Source organism: Copadichromis virginalis, linkage group LG17, assembly GCF_057382275.1.
Source record: "Copadichromis virginalis isolate Kocher_CV1m ecotype Utaka linkage group LG17, C_Virginalis_male_GT1.1, whole genome shotgun sequence".
Classification (NCBI taxonomy): Eukaryota; Metazoa; Chordata; class Actinopteri; order Cichliformes; family Cichlidae; genus Copadichromis; species Copadichromis virginalis.
The window spans coordinates 22,034,766-22,059,491 of NC_140634.1; the positions used below are offsets into that span (position 1 = coordinate 22,034,766).

General features: G+C 41.6%; 1 long non-coding RNA gene across 1 annotated transcript; it reads left to right on the top strand.

The window, feature by feature from the left end:
• Positions 1-3,213: 3,213 nt before the first annotated feature.
• On the top strand, positions 3,214-3,573 carry LOC146689403 (uncharacterized). The gene is made up of 2 exons (XR_014916031.1): positions 3,214-3,261; positions 3,384-3,573. It is a non-coding gene; the product is annotated as an uncharacterized LOC146689403 (long non-coding RNA).
• The last annotated feature ends 21,153 nt before the right edge of the window (positions 3,574-24,726 follow it).

A 24,726-nucleotide genomic window follows, 5' to 3' on the forward strand; every position in this document is an offset into this window, starting at 1 on the left:
CTCGTCGGATTAGCTGGCCTAGTCTCTATGGAAACCTTGCCCCACATGAAAACACACACACATACACAGATCATGAAGATTTTTACTTCCCTCCGTTAAAAAAATAATACAAAATAAAAAATGAAGCAGGATAATTTAAGTGCTACTTGTGATTTTCTGCTTTTTTTTCTTATATCATTTTGCCTCATGGATGTGGTTATGGAATCATCAGCTCTGCGGAGGGAAAGCAGGCCTGACTGCAGCAGACAAGCAGATATATAAAGTCTGACTTATCAGGCCTAATGCCTCTCTATTCAGGGTGCTCCACAAACTAGTGCTAAAATGTTCTTAGGGTATTTGAGAAAGAAGTTACACAGTCAGGCAGCGATAATACGGCCTATCAGCTGAAGTATCACACTGCACTGAAAATCTACAGGCTCAATTAATTTCTCACCCGAAGATATATCTTCCTCTGTCTAACTTGATCCCTCTTCATCCACTGAACACTGTAGCCAATAACCATCCCAGTGTAAGCTGCAGCTGAAGGCTGCGGTTGCAACAACGAGGAAGTGCAGCTATTTGGAGCTGAGCCAGCAAAGCAGAAACCACCCACAACATCTCTGAACACACATGTGGGCAAAAACTGAAGATAAGGAGGAGTGCGTCAACACATACGGATTTGTGTTCATGGTCATACTGATTCCAGTAAAGGTTAATGATATACTGCATGGGACACACTGGAATTTTATTAAAGTTTATCAAAGTTTTAACTACCCAACCTGTCAGAAATATAAAAAAGGAGACATGTTTGATATGATTCAGTTAGAATAATGAGCATATAAAAAATTAAGCATCTCTAACGCTGACATGGATTTAGCAACAGCTAAAAAACATGAGTCCAAATGAATAAACGAACTGCAGTTGGCTGAATGGCTACTTGACTCTAAAGGCAAATCAGTCTCTGCAGACTTCTTTAATAAATGCAGATTTTTACACGTTTACAGGCTGGAATAAGAAAAACAAACAAAGCAAAAAACAGTTTGGATCTTAATAGCTAATCTCTTCCTTTGTGACAAGTTTGCAGGGGGTGAATTTTATATTAAATTGCATAAACCCTTAAAGTTGTGTATCATCAGAAACACAGCCTCCTGGAGTGACAGGTGAGGCGGCTTGACCTTCACTAATTCGAGTCACTGAACTGGCGCATCTGACCATGCTTGTGGTATTAGTGCCTTTTAAGGAAATAGTGCCATTTCCTTGCCAGTAACATTAGCTTGCTGTGCACTTAATTACACTAGAAATTCATCTCAGCGCTAATTAGTAGGTATATGCTTTGGCACATTGCACTTGCATCGACAGATGCCCTTGCTCACCGAGTCAGCTTAGTGTTCCGTACTCTTGCTTAAACGTGGTCAATTCTGCTTCCAAAAAACACAAAATGAGGCTCAAGGCCTTACCACGGAGTTCACACCCCAGTAGTGTGTAATGGTGGTTAAATCAATTATTAATAAGATAGCAAATTATGCACACACAGTGCTATCAAGCAACAGAAAAGGAGGTGACTGTGAAGACTTCCTGCTTTAACTGCCATCATATTTCTTTGCATATACTACCAAAGCGTTATAATTAAATCATGAGATGCTACAAAGGGAGGCAGGGCAGGGATGGGGGTACTACTGCCTCTATTAAGCCAGGGGCATCATTAGGTCCCAATATGTAACAGATAATTAATAATTGCAAGTAGGCACATGTTCAAGGCACACATACAGTAAGAAGATATGCAGTGCCACATCAGTCAAAGAAGACAAGAAGGATGTGGAGAAAGCCAAGTTTTCTTCATCTCTCAGGGAGCTTTTTATGTCCTCCAGCAGGTTTTCCAAGCAGCTAAATCGCCTCCTGCTCTCATCCCTCCTGTCACTGTGTGATCTGATAAAAGTGAGAATACAGAGCATTTCATCTGTGCAGCTTGCACCGATAAGACTCGACTTCAGAAAACGGCCAGGTCTCGATGTTCAGACGTTCAAAAAGGACCCGGTGACAGTCCGTTCCTTTTGTCCGCAGTCAGCTCAACCAGACAGTAATCTGCGGCTATGTCCTCCGAGCGCCATGTGGTCCCTTTGAGGCTTGGACTTTAGGTTTGACCTCGCAGCTATAAGCTTTCTGTCAGGGTTTGGCCGTAAGCGTCGGACAGTGGATAGAGAAGAAGAACAGGCGCAGGGGCACATGGCACACCATAGATAAAGACAGGATCAAACTGTGTGACACAAAGATTACTGTCAGTATAAAAGACAGCATACAGTTCTTGCATCTCTGATAATCACATTTACTGTGTTGACCCATTAGAGATTGTACTGTTCCTGTTGCATAACTGTCATTATGTTCCATTATTAATTGCCTTTATTCTCACTAAATATCTTTTTCACCCCCACTCACTGTCTCAATTTCTCTGCTGCTGCTACTGTGACCCTGTCTCCCTTCAAGCATCATTTAAGGTTTATCTAAAATAATCCAATCTAATTAACACTTCAAATAAAGTCACTTAGTGGCTCGTTAAATGTGTTAAATGTAGTGGATCCTAAACTGGAACCAATTCGCTTTCAGCTGTATCTACTGTAGTTGTCAATTTTAAATATTTTAATGTAGCCAAGTGAACTAATACTACGCATGGAAAGGGTTTAAAAAGAGGGAATTGTGTTTTTGACTGGTTGCCTGTCTACCGGAGGTCTGTTGTAGGGTTGTCATGGTGATGACTAGACCTCGCGTTTTGGGGGTATACTGTCCCTTTAAGAGCCGCCGTAAGCCAGAGCACGCATGCACTCAAGTTTGTGTCACACTGAGCGCTGTGAGCGGGAGCACTGGAGAGTTAGAGACTGCAAAAGATTCTGTGGCTAGCTACACACGAGGTAAATGTGCTAAAAAGTGTAGCATACTGCAAAATATTGTCACCAGTGTTGTAGTAGACTGTAATTAGCTAAGTTTCTTTAGCAATGACTCCATGTTTGTGACCATTTCTGTACAGTTCTTAACGCGCGACGGGTGCATGTTTAATGGTCACGTGCTGTGAAAGGGACTGAAGAGCGGGTTGGCGTGAGTAGTTACAGTGTCCTAACAGATTTCAAAGTTGTTAAGTTTATACTTTTACTCACTTTGCATAACTCTGTATGTTTCTGTTTGATTCAGAGGGGAGATCACTTGCTGTGTGATTCCTGCGTGTGTACTTGTCCTAGCACAGTTGCTGTGTGGAGAAACCGAAGTGAGTTCATGATGTTCTCCCATAGAAATGTATGTTTAAAAGAGAGTTTACAGTGCACTTTATTGCCAGTTGACCTGCGAAGTTGTGGGATGTAAACAATGTGTTTATTTGTTTTGTTTTCTCTTTTTTTGTTGTATTTGTTTCTTGACAGGTCACTACTGTTGTCTATACTGTTTGGATTTAACATGTACATATGATAGTTACTGTTGTCTCAGACCCTGAAAGGCAGTTTAGGCTGAGCCAGTGGAATAGTTAAATTTTGCCGTTTCACTCAAAACTACAGAATTAAAACTGTGCTCCTCCGAGTACAGTCGGAGAATAAAAAAGCCCACAAAAGAGTATTTCCTGTGTCCTGTCTCATTCCCCATGACCGGGCCACATTAACTATCTGTTACATTGTAGAATGTGTCATTAAAATTGCACTCAATTCATCATATTATGTACAGAGTCTAGACCCAAATAATAGGGTATATTAGTGGCGAGTCAGAGAGCAGGCTTTTGCTGTTTCTGACTGACTAGGAAGCATTGATATGCCCTTAAAAAGCAGTTTAAAATAATCTTGACAGCAATAATTTGAGCAAATAACTAAGACCTGCCAAGCAATGAGAAGCCAGTGGAGGGGAGGGGGGGGGAGGAGGAAAGGAAATTTAAAAGCCCTTGCCAAGAGGTAACATTTCATACTTTTTGCCCTCTTTATGCCCCTATTGAAGAGACTTGGGGGTCAAAAAAGATGCAGGCACTCCCTGGCAGATTGTACCTGTGCATTCTTTCAAACTCAGCGGGACTAAAATACCACATCAGACTCTCTTTTAATTCTGTGCATCAGCTTTTCTGGTTGCTCACTATTGTTGGCCTGCAGGTTGACCAGCCCAGAGGGAAAAACCTTCCGCTTCTCCAGATGGCTCCTCAGCCTCTCCTGCCAGAGTCTCATGCTACATAATCATAGCCAGCTGGTTTGCTAGGTAACAGTGGGGTCAGGATGCCCAGAAGTAGTAATGGCCATGTTTTGAAGAATGAATAAACAGCCATGACATAGCAGCGAGAGCAGGTTACTGTAACCTATAGGACCCCTAACTGTCATGATTTGCAAGGTGGAAGATGTAAAAGCCAACTGCACTCGAGTCAAGGTGTGCGCATATCACTGCAATCATGTTTTTTGACATTTCTCTAATGTTTCTGGGAAGTTTTAACCAGAACCCAAAGAAATGAACAAGACAGTGTGTTTCTTAGCAAGGAACTGGCAACTTTAATGTTTCTTCTTAATGTCAGATTGTAACAATTCTTTAAAATCAAGTATGAACAGGAGGAAATAAAAATTTCTCATGATGTCTCCTATTGGCCGAAACAGCCAAGACACCATGCAGACTGAAGTGGATGAAACACTGTTGAACTGAGACAGTTGGTGAATAAACTGTTGTATGATGTGAAAAAATTAATCAAACTATCAGAGGGAAAGAGTAAGAAGAGAGAACTGAAATAAAATCGGGATTAAATTAGGATGTTTAAGCATATTTTCATGTATCAAAGCCTTGAGTTCTATCCAGGAGATGCACAGTGTTGCTTTTGATTGAGTTTTATTCACAATTTAAGTATTTAAATTCTTAGTTTTGGTTTAGTTTTAGGTGACTACATATGATAAGATTATAGTGAACTATTATTCTAACACCACACAGACTAATAAATGTGCCTTAACACACAACAGTCAAATTAGACACATTTCAACATGACACATTCGAGAAAATGTCTCACTCAGGGGGAACAAAACAGCAGATCAAAATTTGTGTAAAAAGCTGAAAAACGAAATAAAGTAAGTTGAGCATTTGGTCATGTAATTAAACCTTTTTTTTTAACAATAGTAGCAAAGAACCCTCTTTATGGTCTATCCTTTTCATCAGTCTAAAGTGGAATGCTTTACATTCATCATGCTACTGTTATGGATTTTTTTTGCTCTACATAACCCCAGAAGAACTGCCTATGCTGTTCAAGAGACCACTTGTGTAGATCTAAGTTTTAATAGTAGGCTTTCCTTTATGTTTAAAAGCTTAAAAATAAACTAAAGGGAAATTGGTGTGTCTCCAGCTTCTGTTTCAGCTGTTTGGGCTGGTAGTCAGTGGTCCTACCAAGGCTGGGTACAAACCAAATGAATGTCTGCAGCACTTTCTGGGGGTACGACAAAACTACAAGAGTATCAATTTTGGATCATCTCACAAAGCCCTGCAGGATGTGCAGTACAATGCGGTTAAATGATGATTTCATTTATTAATGGGAAAAAGCTATCCAAACCTACCTGGCTCTGTGTGTAAAAGCAATTGCCCCCATTGTTAATTCACGAATTCACTGTGATTAAACATGTTATTTGGAACGCAAAGTTCAACGCGAGTTCAATTTCACTGCCAGAACTCTTATTACTTAAAAACACTTAAAATAACCTGTCTGACAAAGTTCTATTTATTTATTTTTGCCGGTCCCGTTTGGCTCGTTTGCCATCAGAATTATTGTCTAAAGGCGAAGAAAGATGCCCAACGGATTTACTTTACCAAATGGACCATCCCAGCCTTGCTGTAATGGTCTATTTGATTCACCTTTTATTGTTTATTTTATTTCATTTTCATTTGCTAAATATGGGACAGACTTGACTGGGGAAAAGAAAGGGGAGAAAGAAAGAGGGGAAAAAAAACAGCGGGGAAGAGGGACAGGGATAAAGAGCAAAAAACAAAAACCAACAAAATAAGCAGACAAAAAATACATATATCAATCACCTGGATCACCTGTTGAGAAAGATAAAAGAGAAAACAAGTAGAAGGAAAAAAAAAAGAGCAACATAATAAACAACGTCACAATGATCTATGGGAATATAACAGTAAATACTAAATATTAAACATTATTGTGCAGCACGTAAGATCGACAGTGTGCTTTGAGGTAGGAGCCAAAAAGGGTGTAGTTTGTGTGTGTGAGCACCCGTGTGTACACCTGTGAGCATGAGCGTGCTTGTATTTAAAAGGTTCCTTCATGTAATGATCTGCTAGAGGGTGTGGGGAGCCACAGAAGCCAGGGGGGGGGGGGGGGGGGTTGCAGTGACGTGCCCATGAGCTCCGCCGGCAGCCAGCTGTGCCAGAGTGACCGAGCCCCAAGCCGAGAGGCTGAGTGCACCCCACCCCCGAAGTGGCCCGAGCAAGCCCCAGGCTCCAGGCCCCAACAATCAGCCACCAAGGAGTGAGCCGGTGTGTACCTGGACGCCCATCCCCTGACACAAAGAACCACCAACGCACCGATGTCTGAGGGCGTCTGCCACTGGCAGGGGAAGTGGTGGGGGAGATAGGCCTCCATACCTTCGAGGGCCTGAGATGTCCCTAGAGAGGTGGCGTCTGATACCCAACCTGACATGTAGACACAGACATACAGGCATACACAGATACAGACATCCATTCCCACCCTCATGCTCTCATATGCAATTACTCAACACTCACCCAACGTGGAGACAGACACAAAGAGACACTGTACACACAAACACACTCCCCAAGTGTACTCTACAAACCGGGTCTAGGTACCCTTGCCCCTGGAGGGGGAAACTGCACCCAGACCCAGGTGGTGTTACCCTTTTCCCTGGGGTGGAGAGAAGCAGACTGCCCTGACTCGGCAGCAGCAGGGAGACCCCACATTCCAGACCCCAATCGGACAGCCAACTCCTCCTTCTAGTCCCCCCGCTCCAACAGGCAGCAGAGAACGGGGGTGTGTGAAGACTCCAAACCTCCCTCCGCCCGCTTATATGTAGTGTTGATGCATGTGTGTTCTAAGGTGCATTTAAAACCCAGGAGGGCATGGAGCTACCTGCAAGAGAGCAGCAGGTAAGCGCATAGCCCCTCCTGATAGCCTTCAATGTCTACATGTCTACAGGGCCATCTGGACCGGGGCCCAGTTCAGCAGCGCTGCCAGGCCCCACAGATCCCGGAACAGCCCACCCGACCCCACCACAGAGAAAACTGCACCCACCCTGTCATCCACTCATCTTCCAGACTGCACAAGACAATAGACGCCCAGGCTGAGATCTTCCTCCACCTCTCTATATCTCCCCCTCCTTCAGAGTGAGTTCCTGAAGAGAGCAGACCTCCTGCAAGATGTAACAGCCTCCCCCACCAGTTGAAGAGCTGGTGCTCCATCCACTGGCGGCACCTGCGCCGGGGCTGGGCGCCCACACACCCACCCGCCCAAAACCCCGGCAACACACCAACCAGGACCAAAGCCCCCAAGGCCCAGCCAGGGCCCCAGCCCAGAGACGGAGCACCCCCAGAACCCGACGCCCGTCCCGGACCCACCCAGGGGCAGCCAGGCTACCAGGTCAGTAACCCACGTTCGTCAGCACAGACCCTCCCCTAGCCGTGCTGCATGCAGCCATGAGGAAACCGTCACCTAAGAGCCAACAGAGCCCTTAATAGGCCATGACCACAACCCCGGGTTGAGCCCTCCAACAAAGATGCTCCTGGGGAATCCCCCGACGCCCCAAGCCTGTACCTACCCCCCACACCAATCACAACAGCGAACCTGTCTGACAAAGTTAATTAGGCTAAAGATCTCATATGGCAACCTACCGTGCCACGATTTAAAGCCATCTAAAAATTGCTCCGAAACAAAGTAATTGACATCTATCAGTATGGAAAGGGTTACAACGCCAATCTAAGGCTTTGGGGACTTTAGTGAACCATGGTGAGAGCCATTATTCACAAACGGAGAAAACTTGGAACAGTGGTGAACCTTCCAAGGAGTGACGGCCCACCAATATTACTCCTGGAGTGCATCGACTCATCCAGGAAGTCACAAAAGAACCCAAATTTACATGTAGACCTTGAATGCATCATGGGGATGAGAAGGAAAATGGATGTCTTGAAGGCATAAGCAGTTCATAGCATGTCATTATTTTCTTATTACAGAGCAAGTATCTGCATCTTGTCAGCTGGAAGTGCATGAAGAATTAACTCCTTTGACAGTATGTATTAACCTGCTTATAAGATTTAATTGCCCATAAACTGAAAAAGCTGGAATACTTTTCCAAATCATTCCAGCCCACTTTAACCACTGGAAACAAACCATTGCACTGTGGCAATAAATATACACGAGATTAAGAATTATCCAGTATGGGTATAATTAATAGAGTAAGGATTACTGATAATGGGCTGGATGTTGTGTTGGGATTGTAAAACCTTGCAGCTCAGATGGCTATAGTAGCGGTCGCCTCTACAAATGCAAAGAACTTTTTCAATTGTACGATAATGTTGCCAATTTTTCCACAATCCCGGCTCTGACTGAGGTGTGCCACAGTAGTTAATGTTGTAAGAGTCAAGTGTGAAATGTTGAGCAGCATGGTACTGGGGTCAAAGCTGCAGCACCCTGCTGTAGTCACGATTGTTAGAGTGAAGTATGAAATATCCGACAGTGCTATGGTAGTGCTCCAGGCTCTGAGAAGAGAGCTTGGTTCGCTCTGGTGGGGGATCGGGCTCAGCCAATCAGAACCATTCCACATCATTGGCCAGGGCCATCTCTTATCTCACAGAAGTGCAGAGGCTTTCCCTACTAATGCCACCCAGCTTGCTAGATCCTCCATCCTTTGCTTCACCAACCTCCTCTTCTCTCAATGCGACCGCCATCTCTCCCCTCCTCATTTTCTATCATCGCTTCTTCTCTCTGATTATGTCTCTTCTGCTCTCTCCATCCAGTCAAACTCTCAACCCCACCTCTCCTTTCTCTCATCTGCCGCACTTCATCTGCCTCCATCTCTTTTCATTTTTTCAGTCAGGCGTTTTTTCAGTTATTGGTTACGCATTGCTGAAGTGTGTGATAGGCCTCTACACACTACACTGGAGAAATAGGTCTGGTCACACCATACATAGGTCTGCGCCGAATTCTAATGAATGTGTGTGCGTGGATGGGTGTCATGTGATACAGTACAGAGAGAGAATGACAGATGAAATTAGAATAGTGGGGACATTAAGTGCTTTCGACTGGCTTGAGATTGCAGAATACGACACAAAGAAGTAAATCATAGCTGAGGATCCCCCCCCCCCCCCCACCACTGCTCACTTCTTCCTGAAAAAGGAGGGGAAAAAGGCAGCAGGCACAAAAGAAAAGAGGAAGCAGGCAATCATGTTACTTCTAATCTGTTAATCTTTAGCTTGGAGAAGGAGGTGGGGGTGTTAAGTGGACAGGGGGGGCTGTTGGAATGAAATATATTGCAAATGGGAAAAGACACCAACAAGAGATCGGTGCTCGCAGATGGAGACCCTGCTTAATCAAGACAAATTGCAGATGGGCTTGGATTTTTATTCTCACAGAAAATAGACTAAAGCTGCCATCCGCATCACTACCACAGCAGTCCAAATCAACAAGCGCACATGGAGGAAAAAACAAAAACACCCTCGAGAAGCCAACGACGACTGCACACTTACAAACAAGTGCATGACGCACCCACAAAAAAAAAAGAAAGAAAAGAAAGGGATGAAACTTGAAAGCTATTATTGCTAATATAGTTTTAATCTTCTTACAGGTTAGAAGAGGACATCTTGTATTTCAAATGTTTAATAGCAGTGCGATGTACTCTAGGCATCAAACGGCATATTAAAACAGCGTCCCCAGTCATTCGAAGCTCGCCTAAGGATGTGCATGACTCCTCCGGCTGCCATATCCCTCATGTCACACTCCCCATCCCCGTACACAAATCAACAACAAATTCCCATTTATTTATTCTTGCATCATCACGGCGGCAAATTGCTTTGTAAATGGCACAGTTCCCTCAGCCTTTCCTGTAAATACAATGTCATTGGTGATGTTAATAATCCTTTTGTTTGCTTGACCAGGAGCTCTCGAACGACGGCTGTTTCCTTGATTCAATTACTGCGGTTTAGAGTGGGGAGAATGAAGACCGGACCTTAAAGCCGCTCGTGTTAATAACATTCAAATTGATCACTGCCACATGTTGCAGTGGTGCAGCCCATTTAAAAGTGAGGCTAATGAAAAGAGGAGCTCTCCATTACATAGAGCGTAACTAAACATGACACGTCCTCGCTGAAATTACAAGGCCTGCGCTCGCTGCTGCATGCATATAATTCAGCTTGGATGCCGGCAAGCTGGAAGCCGCTTAGAAAGCAGGCGACTCAAGGAAACATGCAATGAAGAGCACCGTCACGCCTCGTAAACATGCAGATAACCACAAGTGTGCGTAGGCATGTATGCCCACTAAACAAGAAAAAAATATTGGGTGTAGAGCAGCATGCCAATGGATGCAAGACACAAAAGAAGTAAAATGAATGTTTGGGGAAATATTCAAACCCCTGGAAAGCTGAGCCTCTTTAGTCATTTTCATTATAGATAATGGGCCTTAGTTTTCCAACAGGGACACAACATAAAACCAATAGCTGCCAAATTAATTTCATACGTATCTGTTACAATTACAAGGTTATTAGAATACTATTACAGAAGTAGGTTGCTACCTAGTATTTTATATCATACTGGTTGCTAAGGTCTGTGTGGCAACAGATAAAGCATGTGATCTTTATGTCTTATCTGTGGTAAACACTATACATCAAGGTCTCACTGATGGGGGGGGGGGGGGGGGGGGGGGAGTGTATGGTTCATGCAGTATGGGAAATATATATATCCTCCTACTGGAACCATAAAGAATTTTAATCAGTTTAGTGTGACCGGATTCTGGTGATCTGTGTTCGTATGTGCCTGAATTCATGGTGTTTTAAAAGACATATATAAAAACAAACATTTAGAACAACTGCCACACTCATGTGTTGTAACTTCTGGCTAAAAATGGATACCTTTAGAGTAATGTCAAAAAGATTTAAATCCCCTCTTCTAATTTTAGAAAAAATATTAATATTTAAACAAGTACCTTAAGATTTGGCCTTATTAACAAAACAATGCTAAAGACTTATTTCTAGAGGAAAAATGGAAGTTACAGTAAAGATGTGAAAATAATTTGAAATTCCAATTTAATTTTACCCAACCTAATAATTGTCACATTTTCATTTCTGCTTCATGGTATGGAAGCTTGTTTCTGTCAACGAAAAGATGACAGCACTGCATCAAAATGTAAAATTCTGAGTTTTAATCTTAAAATTGGAATTTAGGTATCTCAAATATATCTCAAAACTTCAAGATATTTCTGATCAACTCAAAATGTTGAATGATGAAGTTCAAATTTCCAGGTACTAACCTGAACTGTTGACTTACAGACCATACCAAAAGACCTTTATAATATGTCCAACCAGCCTGGCCTCATGGCATTTGTCAAAGAGTCATAAATAATATAATTTATGAAAATTTTTTTGTATGGGACCCAATAGTTTTTAGCTAAACCTAACCATGAGTCATATTTGTAATTAATAGCATATTTAAAAATCATCAAACCGATGATGTGAAAAAGTGTGATCATTATAATCATTATATATGGGAGGAGAGTGATGAAAAATCATGTTCAGGGACACTAAATAATGATGTAATTCATGTTGAGTTTGTGAGTATATCACAAACTGCTATGAGATCCAGTTAGCATCCACCATGCCTTGCCTGTGTCTTCCATGTAAATGGTACAATCAGAGTCAACCTTATTATTCTATAAGTGAAAATGTTCCAAATTAAATTATTATGTCTCTAATATCTTTCTTTTCAGAGTGCTGGCGAATCAAGCATTTAGCATAAAATGAACTAAAAGGAACCGTGTGATAAAGCATGGCATTAACATCAAGTCCTCTGGAATTTTCTGCACCATAATGGAGATATGCCATCTGTAGTCCCTTAACCTTTGGCCATTTGTTTTCCTGTTCTGCGCTGGATGCAGAAATCCTTTGGCCAACCTCTGCCATCTACTCAATTCTCTCCGTGAACATATGCATCCATAATTCAGCCCGTGAATAACGCATAGCATCTAATGAATCGGCACTCAGAGACGCTCGCAAACCTATCCCAGGGGAACTGAACTCACAACCTACCGCCTGCAGAGCAGCACATCTCCTTCAGATAGTCCTGTCTCCCTAACCGCTGAGTAAATCTTAGCTAAATGCTGTAATCACTCCAGTTGGACAAAACCTCCTAGTAATGTGTCGGTCAATACTGGCCTCAGGGCTAAGGGGACACACTGGCATCAATGTATCTTTGTTTACTAGATGGCAAGTCACAGAGACATACGGTCTTTATGGAGACACCACGTCCCTCCTAGGGAGACAGGAAGAGTGAATGGACGCATCGGGTCACTTTTCATCTTTAACTCTCCCTTGGCAGAGAGACAGACGAGGACAATCCTCCTTCCCCAGACAGAAGACTTCTGTGTCTCTATTTAATGAAATGGCATTACTGCTAATGTTGCTCAGCCAATCAGGAAGCAATGCAGCAGTCATGTGACACTTGGGATAGATATCCCATCTCATAAAGTGCTTTTACACCACAGCACGCCCGATGAGAGCAATATCATCACATTTATGAGAAAATAATGATTTCTCCACCGAATTTATGAGCATCTTGTATAAAAAAAAAGCATTCATATGAATTATATCCGTATGAAGGAAGAAGAGGAAGAAGATGGGGAAAAAAACACTTCCTTTAATTTGTTTTTCCCCTCAAGGGAATTAATACAGGTCCGTAATATCAGCCATAAAAGTCAATCTTGTCGACAAAGAATAGGCCAATTAGTTGAGCTACGAAGAGATGAAACAGAGGAATCAAAGGAGATCAATAAGGTAGATTCACTCCTGCTCTGCAACTGCAAATCAATACAGGCTGCTCTGAGAGATGGACGTGATTAGAGATCACCAAGTCACAGCTAACCTGCACATAATCAAGAGCTAAACTTTCATAACTGCTGCAACTTGCTGGGAACAGATTTAAATGAGGTAATATTGTTCTTCAAGTTCACAAATGACACAAATCTATGTATTGGTACATCTACCTATATCTATCTTACTATCTACATCAAACAAGAGATAGCAATGACAAATACCAAAGTGGCCCCCACCTCTAAAACCATTTCCTTTTTGGGGGGCAGTCTTGTTGTTGCCTGTCCAGTGTACCAGGTGCCACTTTGGTGAAATTGATTCACAGTGATTGTTTTTGATGCATTTTTGGCATTTTTCATATTAAAAAAATCATAGCGAACAACGCATAGTTCAATATGATAACTCTGCTACAAAGACAAATAGTTCAGTGACATTTCTAATTTAAGTGACTATTGGCCTCCTAAATTTTGAGTTCAGCACCCATGCACCTTTGTTTTTGGCCAAGAGGCACAATACCATTTCTGTTTTTGTTAAACCTGTACTGTTCGTTTAGCAATGCAGTGGTGCTACTTGGTAAATCTGCACTTAAAAAAAAGAACAAACAAGAAAAACAATAAAAGTAGTATCGATAACACCCTTCTCCACCTCTTGGATCTCGCGATATGGCAGCCTCGCTTCTGTCAGTCTGCCTCAGGGCAGCTGTGGCTACAACTGTAGCTTGCCTCCACCAGTGTGTGAATGTGAGAGTGAATGAATAGTGGAATTGTAAAGGGCTTTGAGGGCACTATATAAATGCAATCCATTATAATTGCTCTTCAAATGGTGCATGATAAATATCCTTGAGCTGACAATGCACAATGAGCAGTAGCACACTGTGGTCAGCTCAGCCAGAGAAGAGAGAAAGAAATTCCTCCCAACCAAGTAAAGCACCAATTCATTACAAACTGTCAGATTTATATTACTTTACATTTTGTTTTTACTCTCAAAACCATTTCTAAATTTGTACTTTAGTAAGCGCGACTCAAAACTAGTAGCCAGTTTTTCTACAGAATTTGAGCTAATCAGTATTAATCACACTGACTTTGATAGATTTTTCTAATTGTTTGCAAACCTTTGCAAACAGGCAAAGAGGTAAAGACCCTACAATAATACAGGAAAAAAGAGAAAACCCCATCAATCAGATGAGGAAACACTTGGCGACATGGGGAAGGAAAAACTCAGTTCTAACAGGAACCTGTTAACCTGAGCAGAAGTAGGCTCTGGGAGGGGGAGTCATTTGTTCCTAGACCCATACACACTTTAATCATTGCTTCCAAGTCTATACTTTAACAAGGCAATGATTGTAAATGACCTTGGTAAATATTACATTATATGCATGAGATTAGTAAACAGTGAAACGCCAAAAATACGACATATGCAAATATGTCGCATTTAAATTTTTTGTTGTATAATATGACAACAAAGAATTTCAACCAATATTTTTACAAATGATTCGTTATATCTATTATATCGTGTTTTCAACTCTGTTAGCCACTAGTTAGTATTCGACTGCAATATGAAAGCTTCAGACAAGAAATTTCACAGTCATCACAACATCTTTTTTACACTTTCATTATCCTATTCTTGAACTTTTCTAGATTTTCTCTCTGCGGATGACAGTGAATCTTGGGATTAGCATCCTTGCTCTTGCTTGGTGCCTTGAGTTTTAATGTCAAAATATTCCAACATTTTGTTTAAAGTTTCTAATTATCCGGTATTCCAAGTATAATTTTATTCTCGACAGAGCGGCAAAGCTCATTAACCACATATATACAGTATAATAAGACACTTAAACTTCCATAATAAGAAGAAAATATATTCAAGCACACTTGTGTGGAATCCAATCAAAATGTCTCATTAGAATGATTTCAGTTCAATGGCTTCCCATAAAAATTGATCAATTAAACACTGTCATCAAACAAACTGCGTCACATCCATCATGCCGGCCGATATCCAAATATGAATAAGTAGCGACCTGACGTATCAGCGAAGCAATTAATCAGCGTAACCCAATGAGGTGACGTTCTTTTGCCAGGGTTCAGACAGCTTCACTTAAGTCCACTCGTTTGCTCACTGCTGAATGAAGAGGTGAAACTGAGCTATTATAATGTAATTATGATGCCAGCTTCCATTGTTGAGAGTAAAGCGAGGTTCCCTGGCGATAGTGCAGGACCTGTGGCTCCCTCTGTCTGCTGCGAGTCCCACTACTTGTCATCAAATCATCCACACCTGTCAAACACAAGTTCTTTGCTCTGCGCTTCTAGACCCTAAACCACCTTCCCCCCACTCCTGCCCGCTCAACATCTGTCCCATGGGTCTGGGCTCTCATCCAATCACACACGGCATAAATCCATAACTTTAGCTCTCCCCTCGGCCCCCAGGAAAACACAATAAACTGCACTCATCTTTTATGCATGATTTTCTCTGTCTCTGTAGCTAGCTTCGCTCTCGGTGCGTATCAATCATCACGGGGACGCTGCGGGGCAGGGAGACAGAGACGGAGAGAAAGAGCGATGGCGGGTGGGAAGTATACATGGTTGCACAACAAGGCAAAATGAAGAGTCCAGTTTCTTTATCCACTGACTTGGATTTCTATTTCAATCTCATCTGCCTCTATCCTTTCCTCTCCTCCTTCCTTCCTCGTCTGCCCTTTCCTCCACCTCCTCAAGGCGCCCTTTGCAGGGAAAAAAAACAAAACAAAAAAAACACACACACATATGGTAAATGGTAAATGGCCTGTATTTATATAGCGCTTTACTAGTCCCTAAGGACCCCAAAGTGCTTTACATATCCAGTCATCCACCCATTCACGCACACATTCACACACGCTTGTGAAATGAAACTGACCCGCTCACCTCTCACTGTGCATCTGTAGCTGCAAGTTAACAGACACATGTTGGTATTTTTAAGAAACACCTTCTCCCTTGGACTCAAGGGAGTGAGGGTTGAGGGCACTGCTTTCCCCTCCCACACAGTACATACACACAGGCTGAGAAGATGAGAAGATGTGTAAAGGCGATCTACATGGGCTTCATTGGCATGCTAACATATACACAACCAGAGCACAGCTGTCTCATCGCGGGAGAGGCCAGCAGTTGGGCTTGAAATAAAATGGGCAGTTTGAAAGAAAAAGAAAAAAAAAGAACAGCTCCTCGTAGCTGCAGAACATTACTGGTTAGGGGTTGGATAATATTTCTATTTTTAGAGCACATTATTTCAGCCTTTTTTTTTCCAGACGTAGGTAGAAATGACGAGAATTAAAGCAGAGTTACAAAACAACATGAGCTAAATGAAGCGATGAATACTCATGCAACCTACTGTACAAGAGGAATAAGAATTATATTGGGAATTTTTACTTTCATAATTCCATCCATCCATCCATTTTCATCCGCTTTGTCCGGGGCCGGGTCGCGGGGGCAGCATTATTTATTTATTTATTTAATTTTTTGTACTGGAAATTACAAAGTGAACATAGACATAATATATATGTCTACATATATCGACAGCTAAGTATCACAAAAGTCAACCCACCTTAATGTTTATACTGTAAGGTGCCACCAAATGAATTTTTAAACCCTTACTGAGCCAATGAATCCCCTGGGAACATCGTTTTTACCCTTAACCTTGCAATATTTCTCATCCATCTGTTCACACGCATGCACACACAAACACACACACACACACACACACAATGGCAGAGGACTTGCTATACATACTACTGACCTCATGCTAGGAGCAAAGCAGTGTCTTGCACAAGGACACTTGATTTTAAAGGCGAAGCCTGTAATTGGTTGCCAACCCGCTTCCTCACCTGAGCCGATATTAATGTTTCTATAACATCATAAAACATAGCTGTATTAATAAGTAAATTCACCAAAAAGCTAAACATATTAGTGACTGCCTCTGCTTTTTAGAATTTGAAATAAAAAACACATTTTTGACATGCAGTTTATTTAGCTTCATTAAGGTGGATGTTGCACGCTGGTGTTACAGAATTCTCACTAGTCAAACTTTGGCACAGGAGAAACTGGATTAGGTTAATAGTTTTGGTTAATCCCACTTTAGCAAGTCCAAAGTGCAGGTTTTCCTATGCCCAGCTGGCGAGGTAGTTTAGGTTTGGTGTCAACTTTTGTGTTGGGTAATATGTTGTGTCATATTTTATCTTCCACAAGCCCTGAGTCGTCCTTTCGTCTTTCACTTTAAACCAGAACCAAACATATCTTTGGCTTCCAGACTGCATTCTGCTGGGTGGGTTTTTCCCTCACGGCTAATTCCTGACAAGTGTTTTGGACAAAAGGTCTTTTACAAGAGAAGTTGTGCTTTGCATAACCACCCCTGGCATGAAGGTGTTCATTATTCTAATCCATACCCTCACAGGCCAATCCATCACAAACAATCAGTCAATCAAATGCTCTTTTCATGATGCTTTTAACCGAACAATTTGTCACCCTTCACTCGCAGTTTCACAGTACGGTGCACAGCGTGAATGAATTTAAAAAACGAAATGTTTTGTGGTTATAATGGAATAGTGTGAGACTAAGGTGTTTAAAAGCCTCTATGTAACTGCGGCAAGTGTGTTCCCAGGTACATCAGGGGCTGAGTGGCGGCCACAGGGAGGCTGAGATTACAGAGTAAAGCCCTCCTCTTCGTCCCTCAAGTAATAACAGCGAAATGAGACTGACATTTCACTCTGGAAGACACACACACACTCACTCAGGCAGACACACATGCACGCACGCTCTGTGAGCTGAGAGACCACAGGACAAACACAAAGGCACAGTGCAGGAAATGGCATGCACACACACACGCCAACGCACGGCACACGATAATGCAACAAGCCATAAAGACAGACAGTCGAGGAGAGAGTGACAAGGAACAAGACAAAAACACACACAAAAAAAAAAACATGTTAAAATCAGTTTCAGAAACTTTGAAAATCCTATGAAACAATATCGTACATGTTTGGATCTTCATGAGGCAGGAAATGTAATTATTGAGCCAAAAATACACAAAGTTAATCCAAGAAACCACTACATTACTAAAAGTTCCTATATGCACATTTTTTCTCTACTAGTTTGATGCTTAAAATATTTCAACCAAATCAAATGCTAGATTTGTCTCTATGGAAACTGAAAATCGCTCCAACATCCTATCCATAACTCGAAATAATTCAAAATTTTGTATTATTTTCTCAAAATTTTGAGTTAGCTCTGCCATTCAGGAAACTCTGCGAATAATACCATTTCCTTGTTACCTGGAAGCAGATGGCACAGATGCATGCACGCTCAAAATTGGACACAGGACACAGCTGGAGGAAGAATTTTGCAACTAATTAGGTTAACTGGCAACAGGTCAGAAACGTGATTGGATCTTAAAAGTATCTCAGAGTTTCTCAGAAGTAAAGATGAGTAAAGGTTCGCTCAATGCGCAATGAACTGTTTCTACAAACTGTGGAACAATTTCACAGTAATACTCCGCTAAATAAAATAGTAAAGACACTGAATATCTCATCTTAAAAACATAATATCCTCAAAAGAGTCAAAGTACATACAGGTTTTAGAGCAGCATATGCTCCATCCAGATGATACTTTTTTAAGGAAGACTGCATAATTCAATGAGACAATGATAAATTGCATACTAAGTCTATTTCAATAGCATGGCTTGGTCGAAGAAGATTTTGGATTGTGGCCTTTTTGCCAAGTAATTTCGTCTAAAAAGATTAACATCGGCCATTCGCAAATGTTGATACGATGGTTTGAATGACAGTTGGCGCATACCCAAAAGCCACAGTTCATTTATCATTGCATCCTCGACTTTAAATTAGTGCATAAACAACTCAACTGTTCGCATTCATGTACTGAATATTGTAACAGGAGTGTAGCATTGACTGTTGAGTCGGTGTGTTTCAAAAGTGTGGGTTCATTTTCTCTCCTTGGAGCTCTTGGCATTGCCACTCCTTGTTACTGTTGAGTTAATCAGCGCTTTACATTCATCATGTCACACTTAACACTACCTTAGAGGTATCAGCTTCACAGTAAACAACTCAAACTGCCAGATACAGATGATCCTTTTTTAAAATTTTTCACAGAACCACCATTTCACAGATTGGATTGCACTTGGCCACTTTGAGAAGCTTGCGTGGCACAGAGGGAAGTAAAGAGCCATTGTTAATGGAAAATTGTATTTAGTAGTCAGTATAATCTTTTAGTGATATAAGTTTGCATGTGGCAGAATACTGCATGTAGTTATTTGTATTAGGAAATATTCAACCATGTATACTTAGAGGCATATAATCAATTGTGTGTGATCTTTAACAGGCTGCAAAGGCTTGGTGTGTATTCCACACTAGAATGCACACCCACATCCTGGGAGCACGAGAGAGGTCATACCTTCTCTTATTGTTTTATGGTAGGATTAACGTAGTTACGTCTGTTTTAGTCTAAGTGCTTTAACTGCTTGACTTCCTCACCAATGTTATCTAGGGTGAGGGAGGTCTACCCTCTTCCTGACCAAGGATGTGCCTTTTATGACCCTTTGATCAGCAACACACACACACACACACACACACACACACACACACACACACACACACACACACACACACACACACACACACACACACACAAACATACGTTCAATGGAGTATAAAATAAAGACCAGGGCAGTTCCTCACCGGAGTCTCTCAGTAGGGAGCTGCCCTTGCTAGCAAGAACTCTGTGTGTTTCTCTTCTCTGAGTCTTTACTGAAGAAGTGTTTTAGAATATTTTTCCTAACATTTACTTGGTCCTTAGGTCGCCATCATTCCTGCATTCAGATTTATCTTACCAGATCAGGAGTTGAACCAACAACTTGTACACAAATCCAACTCCCTAATGTCACCGGTCCCTACTGGGTGGTTTAAAGAACAGGGCTCAATAAAGCCAGGTTTCTGTCACTATTCAACAAATGTGTGCTAGATTGATATTTACTGAGTAAATTCTTTCTGGAAAAAAACATTAAAATTTCACGAGATTTTTCCATTTCCATTCATCCTTTCAAATTCAATATTTTATAATTCACCAAAAATATGTGGAGGGAAACCCGGCCAGAGATAGACAGACAAAGACAGAATGGGAAAACAAGGAATCAGATAGAAAGAGTTATTAAGTGCATATTAATGTTTGCTCTTCTCCTCCATGGCTTTCTCTCCCGAGATCTGCCCGTCGCTACTTTAAGCATGAATACTTAATCACACACCAAACACTGTCTAATTCTTCTCCCCAGAATGCAAGGAACAAGACAGAGTAGGGGAGACAGAGGCAGAGAGAAAAGGAAAAAAAAAAAGATTGAAATGTCACAGAGGCAGTGCTGGGATACTAATAAAGCTATGCAAATAGCAATTAGCTGAACCAATAACCTCTGAGTCAATACCAAACCAACCAAATGGGAATATCTCAGCGCCAGGCTCATGAGTTCAAAGGTCACTCTGTGATTAGAGGTCACAGCCCAAGCCGATAAGTGACGCATTTCGGGATGAGAAGGTTGCAGCTGCGGTCAAAGAAAGAACACAAATGTTTGCGAAAATAATGGGAAGCCGTCTGCCTCTGTTTGAGTAAGAACTCCTCAGTGCCTGCTTTACATACATGCAGTTTAAGCATGATATATTTTTGATCTCGTGGCGCTTCCATTCCTCCTTTACTCTAAGACTGTAATGGCAAGATAATGTTGAATCATTGCCTTAAGTGTGCAGATCAAATTTGAACTTTTTACAATCAAGATGTGCTGTAAGTTCTGTGGCATGCGAGCTCTTTTTTTCTGTTTTGTTTTTATTTTTTCAAAGACATCACGGATTGGAAGACATCTAAGCGCCAAGAAACGCTTTGTACTAATACTTTTACTGCTACTCTAGAGATAAAATTAGCATAGGCAATTAGGAAGAAAACATCCCTGGCAGATTCTCAGAGTTTCAGAACATGGGTGGCATGTGCGCATGTGTGTGTTATCTGCTGAAATTATTGCTTGAAAGGAAGGGACTGACAGGTGCAGGGATCGCACTCCTCCCATGAAACATACCTCCACAGCAAGAGATAAACAAAGTGGAAAAAATCACTGTGTAATTGTGTGTGTATGGGGAAAAAAAAGAGTTTGAATTTCACTTGATGGAAGTAAATCATAATTTCACACCTTCTCCCTCCACAGTATACGTGCTTTCTGTATAGATTTACGAGTCTGTGTACGTGACTATCGCTAAGAGCAAGTGATACTCTTCTTAGAGGAGGTCAAGATCTATTCCCTATATAGAAGTGAAACATTAAATAGCAATGTTAAAGTCACTCAGAGTGTGATTTGGACTCCATCAATGCATAAACTGTAATAAAAGAGGAAGAAAACAGGTTTAGTTACCAAAACAGATGTAAGGAAGAAAAAAAAAAGTTTAGCAGGTACCAAAAGAGGTACCTGCGGATGTTCCAAGCAACATTTGTGCAATCTATTTGAATGATTTCAAAACATGTTTAAAAAGGCCCCAATCAGTGCTTCCCAGAATATATCCTCAACATGTTTATTAAGACCTCAGTCTCAGAGGCCCTCAGCAACCCACTGGCAAGCGCAGTTGGGTTTCTGAGGAAAGAAAGGACAGTTGGCGAGTGGATGTTGTAAGTTGCCAGGTGAAATTGATTGCAAAGAATAAACAGTGTAGTTACCTGGGTCATTAATGCAAGTAATGCAGTACCTTACTTAATCACTTACTATACTTACTCACAGTACTTTTGCATTACTCTGTAAAATGACCTCAAACACACCATCTTATATTTAACAGTTAACATTCAAGACACCTACAGAAGACATACATACAATCTTTCTTTTAGTGTTTACATATAAACACAATGCGGACTTGAAAACCAAGCCATAGAGACATCCGAATGATCGCAGCATTGTAGAATCATCTAATGAAAGAAACAGATACTGTACCTGTTGAAGTGCAGAGACTAGTTGCTGAGCTGGGGTGGGTATGCACTCAGCTTTAACATCAAGTTGGGTTTGTTAGCATACTGTCTGTGCTGATGGCTGCAAAGAGACAAAGCTTTGTTATTATTACAATGCGGTCATTTGTCTTGGAAGCTGCTTGCATTTTGTCATTGTACTCTTGTCTTTCCATGCAATAAAAGTCAAGTAATGTTCTTACCTCCATTTACAATAGTTGTATAGTTACATAATTTTCATCCACCTGCACACAAACATAAATCCGCTGATTATGCACATGTGAGAGATACACATATTGACGGGGCTGGGTTATGTTAAAAAGTATAAATTGTTATACTTTGGTGGTCATTGGTTCAAAGGTACCCCACACTTCTTTTTTTGTTTGCTTGTTTGTTCTGGTGTATTTTTCATTTGAACTGTTATTCTGCCAGAGTACTCATATTTACAACATGGCATTGAATGCCCCATTGGCGTGTCAGGAAAACTCTTTTGTATGTATGTTCCCTGAAGGGGATAGGAGTCGTTCTTTTTCCACCGCAGCAAAGGGCTAGGAGTTGGAGAGGAGCTGCTGTATGTTTTTGTTATCGATCTGATTGTGAAATAAAGCATATGCAGTGAGAAAGCAACTCTCGGAGTCATCCCTGCCTAAAAGCTGCAACACACAGGATGAAACGTGTGACTTTGTTTGATTTGTTTGGGCGATCGTGGCTCGAGAGTTGGGCGTTCGCCTTGTAATCGGAAGGTTGCCGGTTCGAGCCCCGGCTTGGACAGTCTCGGTTGTTGTGTCCTTGGGCAAGACACTTCACCCGTTGCCTACTGGTGGTGGTCAGAGGGCCCGGTGGCGCCAGTGTCCGGCAGCCTCGCCTCTGTCAGTGCGCCCCAGGGTGGCTGTGGCTACAATGTAGCTGCCATCACCAGTGTGTGAATGGGTGGATGACTGGATGTGTAAAGTGCTTTGGGGTCCTTAGGGACTAGTAAAGCGCTATATAAATACAGGCCATTTACCATTTATTTCTTTTTCTGTCCCACTAACATGCAGATATCAGATGAACCTTTGTAATGTGAGCAACAACTTAACTGTAACTGTAATCAGTAATGCAATACCTTAAAACAGATTATACCCGACACTGCTAGCAGATTTCCACTGTTGCTTTGTATGGAAGACACCTGACTGATTTCACCCAACTACGAATTGTAGCAAAGCCTCAAAAAGTATAACACAAAAAGAAACAGAGCTTGTTTCCCTTCCCTTCTTTTTTGAAATGTCTGTTTTGCCCCAGCAAGCCAAAACAGAGCTCAGTTTCTGGTTTGGGGCATAGCCAGGTCCAACCATGGCAATCTGATACCAACCAAAGCAATTACAAGGAGGTTCTTAGTGCAGCACCCTCTTTGTGACTGATTTCACCTAATGACAAGTAGCAACATCTACTCACTCATCAACTGAATGGTGGTTGCCAGTTACCAAATTTGACCGCAAGGCAATTACACAGGGAAGCAACCTGTATACAGGCAATTTTGGTCCAACTCAGACTGATTTCGATCAATAACATATTGGTAAAGGTTTGCAAATTATTGCCATCTAATTTCAGAGCAGTCGTCCTGGGTCTGTGCTAATGAGTGCAACTCATCTAGAATGTGCCTCTTTGCAATAAGGAATCCATTCACCTGGTTCTGTTGCTACGTATTAGTCAAACTGCTGAGCGCCTGTGTCATTTTGCAGATAAATTGCCGTCTTCCAGCAACTACGTGACAATCTGTGAAGGAATTTCTGAATTTCTGTTTGAAATTTACGAGGTTCTGGTTGGACTTTGAATGCAAGTAATTAATGTGAATTTCTGGGAATACAGATTGCTCAAGATTTACAGTTTTCACTGATTTATCACAGTTAATGGTCATGTTATCACAAACAGCTTGCATGTAATTTCCAACGATTACAAACTGACACCAGACAGATGGCAGACTGACTCTGTCTTATTGCTGTTTTATTGTGGTCTTCATGGACCAAAGTGACTTTGAAGACAGCAGCTGACTGTGAGTGGCTACAGACCTGGTTCGCATCTTCAAAGCCACCATTTCAAAGGCAACAAGATCACAAGTTCACTGCACCGCGGACTCTAACCACTGTTTTCCCTTGTGTGACTGAAGCATAAGTGTACTAAGTCGCATGTTTCCAAAACAACTTAAAGTGGAATCAACTTGATATGGAATTGTGGTTCCCAAAAAAGGTTTAAGGTAGAATAAGCCATTTGTTGTCAAATAAGGCGTAATAAAGACAGAACAGATAGATTTCAAAACCACTTGAATGTTGGACTAAACCAGCTGGTTCAATCTTAATGGAGGAGCAATGGAAACTGGGTGGTGTTGGGGGGTAGTTGATGGGAGGTGGCGCTTGGTTGAAGTAATGATTATTAGGGCAAGAAATAGGAAAAAAGACCTATTAAACCAAGTCATAATTATTTTGTTTGCATTGTTTCTCTAAGCTTTGTCTTTTCTTGTGAAACACTAGAGCCTTTTACCTCTTCACGCCACTATAAAATATTTAAATGAAACAATTTGTGAAGGGAAAATCACTCTGTGGTTGAAGTGATTAGAGCTCATAAACACATTCAGCCTGTGATGAGGGGTCGCAAATGGGCATTGCTTTGCAAGCTAAAAAGATTAGGAACCACCAGGCCAAACCTTTGTCCTAATGAATGTTGGAATCTATTATTCAAATACCCACATATC